Genomic DNA, 6,820 nt, shown 5'->3' on the forward strand with positions numbered 1-6,820 from the left:
GCCCATCACAGATGTGCTCCTTGATGATCTTCTCAAAGAGTTTCCCCAGGATTGAGGTAAGACTGATGGGCCTATAGTTGCCCGGGTCCTCCCTCCTCCCTTTCTTAAAGATGGGGACCACATTGGCTATCTTCCAATCATCTGGCACCTGGCCCAAGCACCACGAGCGCTTGTAATGCCGTGCCAAGGGCCCAGCAATAACCCCTGCTAGCTCCTTCAACACCCTGGGGTGCAGAGCATCTGGACCTGTTGACTTGAACACATCCAGCCCCTCCAGAAGCACTCTAACCCAGTCCTCCTCAACCTTAGGTCTTGAGGTGTTCCCCTCGAGTCCTTCTTGAAACACGGTGGGGGAGTCCCGGTCCCTGCACAAGAAAACGGAGGTGAAGAATTTGTTAAAGATGTCTGCCTTCTCCTCTGACGCAACCACCAGATTGCCCAGCACATCTTGCAGGGGCCCCACATTTCCTGGTGCCTTCTTCATCCTCCCTATAGTGTTTTTCCTTCTACAGGATGGTGCAGTAAGCATACTCTTAACGTGTGTCCAGACCAGCTGAAACGTGGTCCCCAAGGACAAGTAGCAGTGGCATATATTTGTCCCTGGGAAATGCCCCTGCATGTGCACTCTGGTACATGGCAAGTTGCCCCAGGTAGGGTAGGAGAGGCTGGGGCCAGCACCTAGGCTGGTCCCAGCAGCCTTACCTGGGGTCCTGGGGACCTCCTGAGGCTCCAGCAGCTATAATCCAGATACACAGACCCTGGTCCACAGCTGGAGCATGACTGTGGCCAGCCAGGCTCTGGTTTTGGGTGGGGCATGCTGCCAAGGTGTGCACTACGCCACTTTTTTTCTGGTGTTGTTTTTTTTGACACTAGGGTCACATGAAGGCATTCATGGGTCTGTAGCACAGCAAACTGCATGTGTGCACTCATCTGGACAAGCCCCCCAGGTGCCACAAAGGATTCAATCCCTCCTTGAGTTCATCTAGGGGAAATGCAATTCTATACTGCGACCTTGTGCCAGTGCCTTTCAACCGCCATTTTGCTCATTGGTTCCAGTGCTGAAGGAAATTGTACCACTGGCACAAATTTGTCCACAATAGTTACATACATGCAACCTATTAACATTCTCCTTGCTAAAGGTAAAAAGCTTGATCAGCAACAGCACAAATTCATCTTGCATATTTGTTGGCAGCCTTTAGCAGAAAGGCTAAAGAATAAATGGGCATTCCAGAAAGACAGTTAAAAATGGTATAGATCAGGCCTAGGTTAGTTTGGTTGGACAGAGTAGGGAAATTTGCAATATTCAGTAAGCTCTTTTCTTATGTTCATGGTCATTATAGTCATATTGGGTGTCTGTACATGAGCGCGGGGGCTGCTCCAATGCACTGTAATTACAGCACATTGGAGAAGACTCTATTAGTTGAGTCTGCTGGAGCATGGTAATTACTGTGCTCCTTTCAGCCTCCGTGTCTCCTGTATCAGCATCCCTACACTTCAAACTGGCAGTGGGGGTGCTTGAACTAAAGCTCATCAAATACTGCCATTTTGAAGTGCAGGGATGCTAATACACAAGACACTGAGGTGCTTTAATTAGAGCTGCTCTCATTAAAGTGCCACCTCCCTCATCCCTGGAGCATGTGTAAACGTGCCCTTAAGTATTTGGCTTGGGTGACATTCTGGTCCTGTTGAGACAAATGATAAAACTCCAACGGACTTCAACAGAGTCACGATTTCCTTTATTTGACCATAACACAAGGCAACAAGAAAGGAGATCAGTCTCCAGTTCATGCCAGGACTGACCTCTGATAAAGGTTAAGAAGGGGGACAAGAGGGTTAAGAAGTGTAAGCTTGAACCTCACTCTTGCCCCCTGGCTCATTCTGGTCAAGAACATGAATTGACTCCATCCTGCAGGCAAAGGAAAAAATATTTGGATGAAGACAATTGAACCTTGGCTAACCTCAGGAGAAACTCTCCTTTCGGTATAGTATAAGGAAAGCACTGAGTCAGCATTCTTTGGTATTGTCCCTTCTTGAGGGTAGCTCTAAATCCTGAACCTTTCCAGAGCCATTCATCCACTTGCCAATTTTGAAGATTTCTGTTCTTTTCATTGCTCTTGTATATGTACATCTTCTTATTTTTTCTTTTTCTTTTAAGATGAATCTTCTGCTTTAACTGGATCACAAGTTTTGTGCATTCAAGAGTGCTAAATTTTCCCCTCAAAAAGCTTGGAGCCAAATTTGACTGGGACATTCCTGAAATGTTATCTCTGTTAAATGCCACAAAAATGTGTTTGTCTTAATCCACAAATTACTGCTGTGTAGTTTGACAAATATTGTAGTCCCTGGACTGAAATTTATTCATATATAGGTGTCAATTCAGTCAATGGTGTGATGTTTTGAGCAGAGAAAAAATGACATAGTGATGTGGTAGGCTAGCATTTCCTACAGTAAAAAATGATCGCACTAAAATATTAAGAGGGGAAAAATCTAGATCTATTGTAAATGGCCAAAATTATTCTTGGCCATTTATAACAGATGTACTTTACTCTGGGGCTGAAAGTAATTCTGCATAAGCATACTTAAGATAAGTAAGGATACAGGAAAAGGTCGTTTGTACACAATATACTTGTGTTTAAATTCTTTTTAAGGAACCAGTTACCCTGGTGTAAGTAGATGCAATGCCAATAAGGTTAACAGCATTAATCCTACTTATAACACCAGGGATGAATTTATTTCTGTAAAAGGACCTCTAGGACAAATATACTGTATACAAACTTCCTTCATCAGTGTTACATTTTTTTTTTCTTTTCCCTTTTAAACACGCTTCTCTCTCTCTCATACCAGCAGATGGTCTGCAGTTATGTACAGGAGCTTCTATCCCTTGGGTTGCTATGCAACAAAATGCATCCTATCTGCATCCTTTCTGTGCTGTATCCCGTTTCCGTTCAACAACTCAAAATAACCAGCTTAGTACTTCAACATGCTACTTCCTCTTTTCTACAGAGTTGAATATCTATCAAGTATCTTCCTGGGCTTCCTATCTCTTCCTGTTACAGCCTTGAAAAAATGTGTTTGCCCTGAATTGATTTTCCTCATCACTTCCTATTTACATCAGTCCTCTTAGTGCTAAGGCAGGCAAAACATACATAAATGAGTCATGCAGCTGCTGGCCCATAAAAAAAAAGTGTCAGCCAATTGTGTGATGTTTGAAACCAAGATTCCTCATTGTTGTCAGGTGTGGGGTTCCTGTTTGTCTTTTTTATCATGGGCTTGTTTCCCTACTGATATCAGAATGTTGAAAACAAACTTTTCCCTTTCTTTTCATTTGGTGCACTTATAAAAAAGGAAAAATATTCATCTCTAGCATGACAATAAGAGGCAGGAGGATGAGATGGAAAAAAACAGCATGACAGAGTTTGGCTTAGGATGAGAAGAAAACTTTTGTTGTTTTGTTTTAAATCTTGCAAATATTTTTCTTAACAATACTTCTGATTTGGAATTTGCCTATACTACTATTTATGATAATTTTTATTAGGGAGCTCTTAATGTGTTTACTTACACATTCATAAATGGCATGTGTCCTAAAATGCTCACTCTGTTTGCAGTAGCATTTTAGATCAGGTTAAGTTAATACACATTTAAGCAAAATTTCACTGTAGCATTGAGAGACTGTTAGGCTTAGTTTCAGTCGTCTGTATACAGAGTCCAGTTTATCACTGATCACTGGACTACTGTAGTAAGTTAAAGGGTGGTTACAGATTCTTTTTTGATTTTTGCAAAGAGAGAATGTTCCCATTTATTGTTTGCAATTGTCAGCATCTTAAGTTACAAACACCTCAAACTACATTTCTGAAGAGAAAAAGACTTACTGTATATACTCAAATATGATGATCCTGACCATGATTCGATTCTATATTCTATACGTAGAAAATGTATATATTCATTATAAATTTCCAGGTTTAAAATCTCTAATTGCAGGTTTGTTTGAATGTGCCCCTCTCCCACCATTCAGCAGGGAAAATTAATCTGGAGGATCAGATAGTGCCCTTGTTCTCTACCTCTCTAGCTTCTTCCCCCTGCAGCCCCTTCCCCCTCTCCTTCCTGTCAGACCCTGCTATCCCTGAGCATATGGAAATGAGAGACAAATTTGAAAACACTGACTTTGAAAGCAACATGCCTGTAGTAATTTAGTTCATCCAGAATTGATGCATTTTACTTGTTTTAAAAACCACTGCAAGTTTTAGCACAGGCACTCCATTTTTAAGCAGCACTTTTGTACTTACTCATATCTAGTACAAGGCATGTGACCTGAGCCAAAAGGATATTAGTCAAAAGCCAAAAGGCTCATGATTTACCATATAGTTCACTGGACGAGGCCCTGGCCGAGTCAACAGTGATTCAAACCACGGTGGTCCCATAGCTGAGACCTGCTCACTATGTGTGTGTAGTCAGATACCCCCAAAAAAGGATCCATGTGCTAATTAGCACCTCCCCTCCCCATCATGATTGGAGCAAGGTGTTCTTGTCATGAGTCCTGGAATCCTCCAAAATTTATGTGCAGATGAGGTGGAGGGTGATCTGGTTCTGCTCTCCCTCATGGAGTGTGGGGCCAATATTAATCATATGTGATAGGCTGAGAAAGGAAGCAACAGAGGGGTTCTGAGTGAACTGTTTGGGGCCCCATTTGGTGATGTTTGTCAGATATTTAAGGCTGGTGAAGAGACAGGAATCACTGGAAAAGGGAAAGAAAGGTGCAGCTCAGCTGTGGGAGTGAAGAGGAAGAAAAATATATTCAATGTAGTGGCTCACCATGACTTTAAAATGAGTTTGCACTGAGGGGGACTGAGCGCACTAGGCACTACTGTTTATCTTACTGAGTTATGCTGCACTAGCTTCTCAAAAAAATGTTGTAAAAAACCCCACAAACTTACCTGGCAAGGAAAAGACTGTGACCACTAAGGCAGTTTTCCTAGTTGCTGGGGCTAACCACTTTTCTGGCATGGGGTAGTACCTGCGTAGGTAATGTATAGTTAACCCCCCACTTGCTGCTCAAATGGGAAAATCTTGCTTTTAAGCCTACTTTATGGAAATGGGAGACTCCTCTCTAGCTTGCTCCTGCATCTCTATGGCTGAGGGCAATTGAAACTCAGGTGCATCCCAACCCCAAGTCTCTGGGCCTGGGCCTACATGTAGGATGCCTGCCAAATAATTTGAAAATATCTGAAGCCCCAGGTCGGGGTGGAGGATGTTTGCCGGTAGTAGAGCCACTTATGGTTCTTGACTGACTCCAAGATTTGGAATGGATTTGGCTGCTTTGGCTTGGAACACAAAAAAAATGCCTTAAAAAAATTGTTGTTGCTTTACCTTATTTAGATGGGATGACTAACCTATCCTTGTGGTAAGTTCTCATCACTTACTGGCAAGGGAAATACCATGACCACCATGGGAAAAACCACGAATGTGGCAAGGAGTAGTACCCTGACTGAGCTAATACATAGATAGCCTCCCACTTTCACTTCCAATGGGAAGATCTCAGCTATATGCTGACTGTATGGAAATGGGAGACTTCTTCCTAGTTTGCTCCTGTGGCCATACAGCTGAGGGCAAGTGAAAATCTGGGGCATTTGAACCCCAAGTCTCCAGGCTTGGGCTTGCATGTAGGATGCCCACCAAAGAATTTGGAGGTATCTGAAGCTTCAGGTGGAGGTGGAGGATGCTTGCCGGTAACAGGGCCACTTTTGGTTCTTGAATGACTCACACGGATTTGGAATGAATTTGGATGACTTGACTTGGGACACAAAAAAATTTCCTAAAAAAAAATTGGCATGGATTTACCAAAAAACCAAAAACAAACAAACAAAAAAAGCCCAGCCCCCCCCCCCGCAAACATTCCCACCAGTATATTTTCTCAATATAGGCCACATATTTTATAATCATGCTTAGTGTTAGCTGTATTTAATCAGCTTCATAGTTGGTTTCCATTACTGAACACATGCTGCTTTTGGCAGCAGGTTAATGATAGACAATGTATTTAATAAGACTTTCTTGTATGCAAAAGTGATATGAGGAGTTCCCCCCCCCCCCCCTGCTAATTGGGGGAAAAAAACCTTGTTTTATAGTTGAGTAAATATGGTACATAAACAGCAAGAATATGGGCAAACATTCAAACTTTTACTTTTTTTTTCAATTACTGGGTAGAGGAATCTTATAAAATCCCTTTTTTGTAACCAGCCTGTTTTTAACCTACTAATGTATTAATGCTTTGGAGCAACAATGTGCACAAACCAAATATTTTGGAACAGAAAGTTCAAAACCTCATAACAGAACCTCAGTTTCTGCACACTCACAATTAGAAACTAGCTTATGAATAGCTGCAAGTTTGACCTTCAGTGAATGATTCTCTCCCTCTCCAGTTTTAGTCTGATTTGAAGCTATTGAGGAGTAATTATTTAAATCAAGTTTAGAAGCTTACATGTATCAAGGGCACTGTAATGTTTAAAGCAAAATTCTCATTATGAGGAAGTTTCCACACAAACCCAAATAATTATTTTGTTATAGTTAATTATTATATTATAAAGCAGGAGGAAATTCAGCACATTATTGTTTGGAAATCCATGCATTTTCTGTAAGAGTTGCTTATTCTGCTTGTATTCCAACTTTCTCTCTTTGTATGTTTTTAAGCAAGATTTGCTTCTACCATGTTGGTGTATATAGTTTGTTTTCATTATCCTTATTGGTAGGTTCATACAACATCAGTACATGAGATAACGCAAATACAGCATATGAAGTATAATGCCTTTTCTATATATATTTTTGATCT

At 41.5% G+C, this 6,820-nt stretch overlaps 1 pseudogene; it reads left to right on the forward strand.

Annotated features, from left to right (window-relative positions):
* The first annotated feature begins 4,923 nt into the window (after positions 1-4,923).
* LOC112550576 lies at positions 4,924-5,118 on the forward strand (annotated as a pseudogene).
* Positions 5,119-6,820: the final 1,702 nt, after the last annotated feature.

This window comes from Alligator sinensis, unplaced genomic scaffold, assembly GCF_000455745.1.
Source record: "Alligator sinensis unplaced genomic scaffold, ASM45574v1 scaffold34_1, whole genome shotgun sequence".
Taxonomy (NCBI): Eukaryota; Metazoa; Chordata; order Crocodylia; family Alligatoridae; genus Alligator; species Alligator sinensis.